Below are 8,702 nucleotides of genomic sequence, written 5' to 3'. Positions count from 1 at the left end.
TCCATCTTGTATTGTTATGGTGAAGTATTATATACATCTGGGAACAGTATATATCTAATATGTATGTTCCTGTATACATGTGGGTGTTTCTGTCGTCCTATTCCCTTTAACCATATCTTTATAATCTATGAATCATTTTAAATTGAAATTGAATTTAGACGATCAGTCATACACATGTACCATTGATCATATTATACGGTATAGATGGATTGAAAATATTTTGCCTGATTATTTTAGCAGTTCAATTATTTACATTTTATATAATTATAAGTCAGTATTTAAAAAATTATCATTTAAATCAATGAAACAATTAACGATTTGTCAAGTTGTCATATCAAATTGATTAAAAGCACGATCAAGTTTAACAATGATACATTACGTAATCGAAACGGAAAAAAATAAGAATAAACTTGTTTTTTTTATTAATTTATCAAAAACTAACACGTTAACATTGCACAGACATGATTTTGTTTCGCGAAACAAAACTACAAATACTACATGAATAAGCCGGTGTAATATTAAATCGGATTAAAAAAAATCATTAAAAATAATTTTTATCCATTATAGAGAATGAATTATTAAGTTAATTTAAGTCGTATAAAACTTCTAATTAAAAAAAACCCAACATTGAACAAGTTTATTTTACATTGTCTTATCGGGGCCTTTTATAGCTGACTATGCGGTATGGGCTTTGCTCATTGTTGAAGGCCGTACGGTGACCTATAGTTGTTAATGTCTGTGTCATTTTGGTCTTTTGCGGATAGTTGTCTCATTGGCAATCATACCACATCTTCTTTTTTATATTATATACATTTTACTTGAAAGGCTAATATTAACTCAAAAAAAAAAGGGATAAGTTTTACTCTGAAGTTGAAGATCATTGAACATGATCTTTTTTTAAAAGAAATGATTTCTGTCATCAAAATCTGCATGAATGTACCGATATTGAATTATTGACTTGAAGTCCTCCCAGGCACTGATTCGCCGATATTTCCCCGTATGCATTGACCTTAACAACGAGACCTCTCGTTATAACTTCGGCAACCGCACAGCACATCTTCGACGGGAAACCTATGTTAAAAGAATGTAAACACGCGTGATCTTGGAAAGTAAATAGAAATTCCAGATTCTTATAAAAAAAAATAATACAGCAAATCATTTAACAACTAGTTAAATTAACAATATTTTCCACGTGCTCTGTTCTAGTTATTTATAAATGTCACGTTCCGGTAAACTTCGACGGTAAAAAAATGGAAAGTATATAAAAAGCTTGCGATCAACAACCACTGAATGAAATATTATTTGTCAATAATATGTTATAGAAGATGTAAAAAATTTATATAAAAAACATGCAAATCTTTAGTTTGGTATATTTCAATGCATTGGTTCAATATTTTCATTAACATTATGGTGCATCATAATAGACCCCCCCCATAATATGGCCGTATTTATACAACAAATTTACTCCTTGACAAACCTGTGCCCCTGGAGAAGTTTTAAGACATGACAGGAACTAGATAATTAAATTTCAAATCGATTTTATGGTGAAGAAAATTATAAACTTTTCTGGATTTGCTATTCATTCGTTATCATTCCTGAAAAGGGGCCAAAAAACTATGTTTGGAAACAGGTTTTAGAAACTCCTCTCCTATACTAAATGTTGTGAGTAGTGTTGATTTCTGAAAACAAGAGGCGAATTAAACTGTGTAACTGAGTGGACCGTATCAAATGTAACTCATGTATTTGTTTATTTTTCTATCTTCTGATGAATGGAAAAAAAAATGCAATCAAAAACTAGGTAAGTTTTGAATTTTCTGAAACAAAGACAACATACAACTTTTATATATGATTATTTAGGTCCTGCCATGTTTAAAACTTTTCCAGATGCCTTGATTTATCTGTTCCCATAGTGAAATGTATGGTGTAAAAACGGCCATATTTACTAAAGAATCAAGAAACTCGTTTAATAAGACTTTAATTAATCATAGTAATGACTTTAATTAATCATAGTAATGACTTTAATTAATCATAGTAATGACTTTAATTAATCATAGTAATGACTTTTAAAAGAGTTAAAACAATTTCCGATGTCACCAAGGCTTATTCAAGTTATTGTATTTATTTGTTTCATTGTATGAGTATCTCAATCAAGTCAACTTGTTCCGAATGTCATTGTTGTCAGAGAAGCTTAAGTTTCAATCGTAACTACTCGGCCATTCTCGCTATGCAGTACAATGACTTATTGCTGTGTGCAACCAGAAAGGCCTAAGTAGTTCCGATCGGCTAAAGTTTATAGAATTTTCAATTTATTGTACTCGAAATTCGAGGACATTTGACGAATATTGTTTTAGAGAACTTTAATTTCACTATGAAACGAAAGGAAAATCTGCATCACAAATAAGATTTGAGGAAGCAAACTGATACCCCCAAAAAATAGAAACACAAAATCTTAATGAATACGTGATCTTGTTAACCTTTTCCTTATGATTGAAATGATTTTATGCTTTTAATATGATTGGTTCATTCATTTATTGATTCATTGATTCACTGATTCACTGATTCATTGATTCACTGATTCATTGATTCACTGATTCATTAATTCACTGATTCGTGCATTTTTTTGATTGATTGATTGAGTGACTGATTGATTCATTCTTGCGTTCGTTTCGTTAGTTTCGTTCGTCCATTCGTTCATTGCACTAGGAAGAATTTGCTTGGAGACGATAAGATATTTGTACAATGAGGATCCTGTTACAATATTCGTTATCTTTACAATCTATTTCCTGAAAAAAAATAACATCACTGTTTCCTTGTTGATGTACACTTTTATGAATCAATGATTCATACATTTATATACTACTTAATGGACACACATACTAATATGTATATATAGAATGAAATTCAAAACAGTGTGGCTGTGGCCATTGATTGACACATTAAATTCATCCATTGACTAGGACAATTTACGTGAACGTTTGTCTGTAACGACCACTGTTCACGACATACCTGCGATAGACATTTAAACTGTGGGGTCACCAAAGGTTTCTTAACGCCTTTAATTATAAAATAATTCGAAAAATTAATCAGGAATAACCTTTATGTTTTGATTTATATAATTGATTTAAATCAAAACATCATGTTATTTCTGATTAATTTTTCGAATTACTATATTAAGGTGTTGAGAACCTTTGGTGACCCCATAGTTTAAGTGTCTTTAAAAAGTACATAGTGAACAGTGGTCGTTACATACAAACGTTCATCTAAATTGTCCCAGTCAATGGATGAATTTAATGTGTCAATCAATGGCCACAGCCACACTGTTTTGAATTTCATTATATATATATAAAGATAGACAGTTATTTATACAGAACTTCCTTTTCTTATACATTTATGCATGTCGTTTTGTACACTTTTCCCGGCTTATATATATATATATATAATTTAATTATTGTGCGCAGAACCGTTCTCATATACGACCCAGCGCCCTCGTATAAGAAAGATCTTTGTTTAATATCTAGATGTTTTATATAGAATATAGATATATACATAGAAATGGGAGAGAAAAAATTATTACTACCAAGTAAGTGTCAAACACCTATCTAGAATTTTCAAAGTGATAGATAATTAAATGTAATGTTGACATGAACTCAAAATATTTGCTATTGACATATTATTATTATGTATTTTTGTAATATAGATTTAAAATAATCAGTGTACAAAAAACCCTTGAAATATTGTTATAGTTTATTAGCTTACAAAGTAGTATGTTCAAATCATTAGTTCAAATGCTAATATCAAGGAACATTGTTGCATTTTATACTAAAGTACTGCATGTTTTACTTAGAATTTGTCTATTTTAATAATTAAGAATCAAAGTGCAACTGTAAACCACAATCTTGATAACAAAATAAATATCCGAAATTTAGAAACTTTACACTATATCACAGTTAAAATGACACTGATTCTCAATTTGTAATGTGTATAAATATTATATATATAAAATTATATTGGGGTAACAGTGCATAAAGGTATTAACATACATTTACCAAGTAAACTCACTTACTGTGAAGTCATTACAATTTTGCTTCAGATAAGCAGATAAGCGGTTATAATTGAGACTTGTGAAACAGGATGTCACTTTTTTAAACAACAACATTTAAGGGACGACATAAACAAATCAATGAAGGATAGAACATTTAATTTAAATAGTTTGGATGGGGGGGGGAAGCAAATTGCTGCAAGTTTTGTTTAATTGACATTATATATATCCTTATTTAAGTGAATAATTCGACCTCATTTGATCCGTATTCATGTGAACTTCAATTTTAACCACTTAACTAGAGATGGATAACGCATGAATTGTCCGTGTTAAGTTATTTAAAGGAAAAGACTGTCAATATTGAAATTGAAACAAAGGTAAATCATTTGATTGACTGATTCGATCCACAAAAAACGTTCTTATACAGGTAAAAAACGATATATTTTTTATCTATTATATGAAATAAGACCGACCTAGAAAAATCGCATTGCACGAGTTGCTTAATCTATTCAAATATTTATTTATGTTTATATCGCTTATATGGTGATCGGCGGTGTTCTCAGTTCAACTCGATAATTAATTAAATGGCATTAAGGTTTATGTACCCTTCTGTAGCCATTTTTGTACGAACTTTTCAAACTTCAATTGTATCCAAACTACAGATATTATGAATAATAGAGATAGGTCATTTTGTACATATTCCAAGGGGAAACTTGATGCAAAGCATTATTTTTTACTGTTCCATTGCATTTAATAGAAAAAGAGGACTTTGTGGCAAATAAATCAAGATTTTTATAGAAAATCCACAGCCTTTATCCTTGTACTCTCATATTTGGCAATTTGATGACTGATAGATATAGGATTATTGCATGCAGTGCTAGCATTTATTTTCCTTAAAACAAGTTTATAAATGTAGTTATTGGTTAAGACAAGTATAAATATGGCCAAAATCAAGTACACCTTTAAGGGTGCGCTCGACTTTAGTGACTCAGCACGAGGTGTTTTGGAATTTACAGGTTACTTAGAACTTTTTGTAAAAAATAAACACTAGCACATCATAGAAAATCAAGTGAGTAATTTATGTTTCAAATTTTATAACAAAAATCTCTGTATTAAAGGCTGTGGATTTTCTTTAAAAATCTTGATTTATTTGCCACAAAGTCCTCTTTTTCTATCAAATGCAATTAAACAGTAAAAAATAATGCTTTGCATCAAGTTACCCCTTGGAACATGTACTAAATGGCCTATCTCTATTATTTATTATATCTTTAGTTTTGATACAATTGAGGTTTAAAAAATTCGTACAAAAATGGCTACAGAAGGGTACATAAACCTTAAGACTAAAATACACACGAAACAAAGCAACATATTATCGAGCGCATGACCTCCCAATTGTTTATTTAAGACTTTCAATAGTGTGGTTAAATGTTTTAAACTGTTATAAATCAAATATGAAAATTTGAGTCAAATCGATGAACATGAACTTAGCTAGTGCCCCTTAAAAGTCTCATAAAACTTCAAATTTAAAAAAAAAATTGAACATGTTTTATATACTTATATTCTAAAAGATGTGAACGTGATTTTTTTTCTAAAACAACATCTTCATGTACCGATATTGAATTGTTGACTTCCCAGACACTATTTCGCCGATATTTTCCCCTCATACAGTGATCTTAACTTAGACTACGAGACCTCTAGTTATAACTTCGGAAAACGCACAGAACAAGTGTGAGGGGAAATCGTGATGAAAGCATATAACACAAGTGCTCTTAAAGGTAAATAGAAATAACAGAAATAGAAAGAACAAATTCAATACAACAAAACATCTTACAACTGATAATGACAAATAGGACTTAACACATGGAAAATATGAAAAACAAATGCACGGCCGACACTCGGCTAACCGAGAGATTGGTCGGTTAATCTATATTGAGTATGCGGCTATATCGGCGGTTGGTCTGTTAATCGGGTTGGCTAAAGTCTGTTAATCAGGTGTTATCAAGAAAATCATTGAAATTCAGCATGTTTCATTGTATAACTTTCTAAATATATTTTCATCATAAAAAGTATTCATGTCTAACAAAACAATTCATTGTACTGAATTTAGTGGTGTAATTATTATTTTTCTAGCTTCGATGTACGATCTATAAAATGAAAAGGCGGGTTACTCATCAATAAATTTATACACATTTTTACACGCATACAATGTACACAAAATGACACATTGGTTGAATTTACTTGCATTCAATATTTTGAACATCGAAAAAAGAAAGGCATTATGTTTGTTAACCATATTGATATCATTGTGTGGAAAAATCTACACGAAAATCTGTATTTTGGTGACATAAATCAATCTTTATTTAAAACCTGGTCTGTTAATGGGTCGGATGTATAAAACCCGGTCTGTTAATTGGACTGTTAAGAGTTATGAATGGCAATAAAAGTATAATTCTATTGCTATATGGGGTGTTATCGGATCAAATGAGTAGGCTCAAGACGAGCGGCTAAAATATACGAAAACAACACATGAGCAATGAAACATAACATATACGGAAACAACACATGAAATTGAAAATCGATAAAAATTGTTTTAAAAAGTATAATATTAAAGTTATATTAATTTCATCCAAGAATGATCGCATATATTATGTTGATTCTGTTTAATTGTCATGAATGACACAAATTTGTCATCTACATTGGTAACCAGTATATAAATCAGAGATAAAAGTCGTAATGTAACTAAACATCAGTAAGTAAAATATATTGGGGTGACAAAATATGAAAAATAAAGAAAGAATAATGAGTAAGATAAATGAAATGTAGAAAAAAATTACATAACAATTTAAAGAATACAATCCGGACCGTCATGGTATACACGAGAATCTGGATGGAAACGCAGAATATAGAATAATATATAAGAACAGTAGAGAGTGATACATTGCTAAAAACGAGAGAAAAATAATGCTTGTTTAAGTATACACATATGAAACACCGATGGCTGTTGAAACAGTAACGGATTGCGATGTACTTATATTGGTGACAAATTCTAGAAGTTGACTTTCGGACAACTATGGTGGCAGGTTAATGCCATTTTGCGTTTTAGCGTTTTCGACTTCGCGATTTCGCCTTTTCGCCCTATAGAATATGAAAGGCGAAATCGCGAAAACGCGAAATGGACTTCACCGGCCACCATAGACAACTGTACTTCTCATCTGCACTTATGTAGAAAGGAACTAAACGGAATAAAATGAATTGAAACTTAAAATAACCAAATGTAGCTGCATTCGCTCCTTTCCGTTTACTTCTTTAGAGTGGTTAGTAAACAACACATGATTAAGTAATAGAAGAAAGAACCAATTGGATGATGCTGACGAATTAGGGTTTAACGTCCAGTGACAAATATCATGTTCATATGTAAACGAGACCACGTTATATGTACCCTGTGTTGTATTAGAAAGACACTTTCAGTAGGAATTGAGAACGTGCTACTTCGAACAGACACAAAAATTAAGGCTGATTGAAAACGTCAATAAAAAATTCATGCATATTCCAGAGGCCAATCCATATCACGCTATTATGAAGTGACACACCCTTCTATAAAATGCAAAGAAAGTCAAAATAAAAATGCTCTTTCTATGATACTGTGGCACCGTATTGTCATTTTTGTTTACTCGGGAACATCTCATTCTTAAATTTTTCAAGGGGAAAATATAAAGGTAGCAAAAATATTGTCGTGGCTAAATAACTCTTAACTGACACAATTTCAATTGTCCAACCCATTAACAGACTTTATTCCCATAATTTTCACTAAAACGTGGTATTAATCACGTTATTTTACAATTATGCAATATTTACTAATGTCAATTTATTTTTTAGAACCACAGTACTATTTTTTTTTGTCCTTTAAATGATATCTAAATTTGTTTGTTTCTCCTTTTATTAAAAAAAATGCTATGCGTATAAGCATAAATACTACATACATGCGCGACGCCTTTTAGTTTTACTGAAAACTGCGCAGACTAAGAAATGTCATGTTTTACAAGTGCAAAATGTTCTATGATAGATATCATTTTGTCAGACACTTTTCTTTTTTTGATTTGGTTCTTATAACATGCCAAAAATCTGTATATTTAATAGAGTTTAACATTAAATTAAGCGTTTTACTCTTAACAGACGTATAAGCAACCCGATTAACAGACCAATCGCCCATATAGCCACATACTCAATATAGATTAACCGACCAATCTCTCGGTTAGCCGAGTGTCGGCCGTGAAATGGACTGGCTCTTTCAATTCACATGACTATCACGCTTTCCATGTGATCATTCTAGTGTGTATCCCCAGTCAAGCATGTTTGAGATAGTGTCACGGTTCTCGGATTGCAGTTTAACAACTTAAAATAAGCATTTATGAAAAATGTAGTGTCACTTACATTATAGTTATTATTATTATTATAGTTATAAAAATTGAAAATAAGGAAATATTTTAATGTTTAACCTGAAACTTGAATGACCTACACATTCACGTTTAACTTAGCAGAACAATCGCAACTGTGTTGATCTTCTGATGTTTAACGACCCGTAACTCGGTGACAATACTTTAACAATACTATATTAAGAAACGAAATAGGACTTGCATGTCATAGGAATTTAAATGTATAAACA

Source organism: Mytilus galloprovincialis, chromosome 6 (genome assembly GCF_965363235.1).
Source record: "Mytilus galloprovincialis chromosome 6, xbMytGall1.hap1.1, whole genome shotgun sequence".
NCBI classification, from domain to species: Eukaryota; Metazoa; Mollusca; class Bivalvia; order Mytilida; family Mytilidae; genus Mytilus; species Mytilus galloprovincialis.
The sequence above is the reverse complement of the archived record's forward strand: the minus strand, read 5'-3'. Positions refer to the sequence as shown.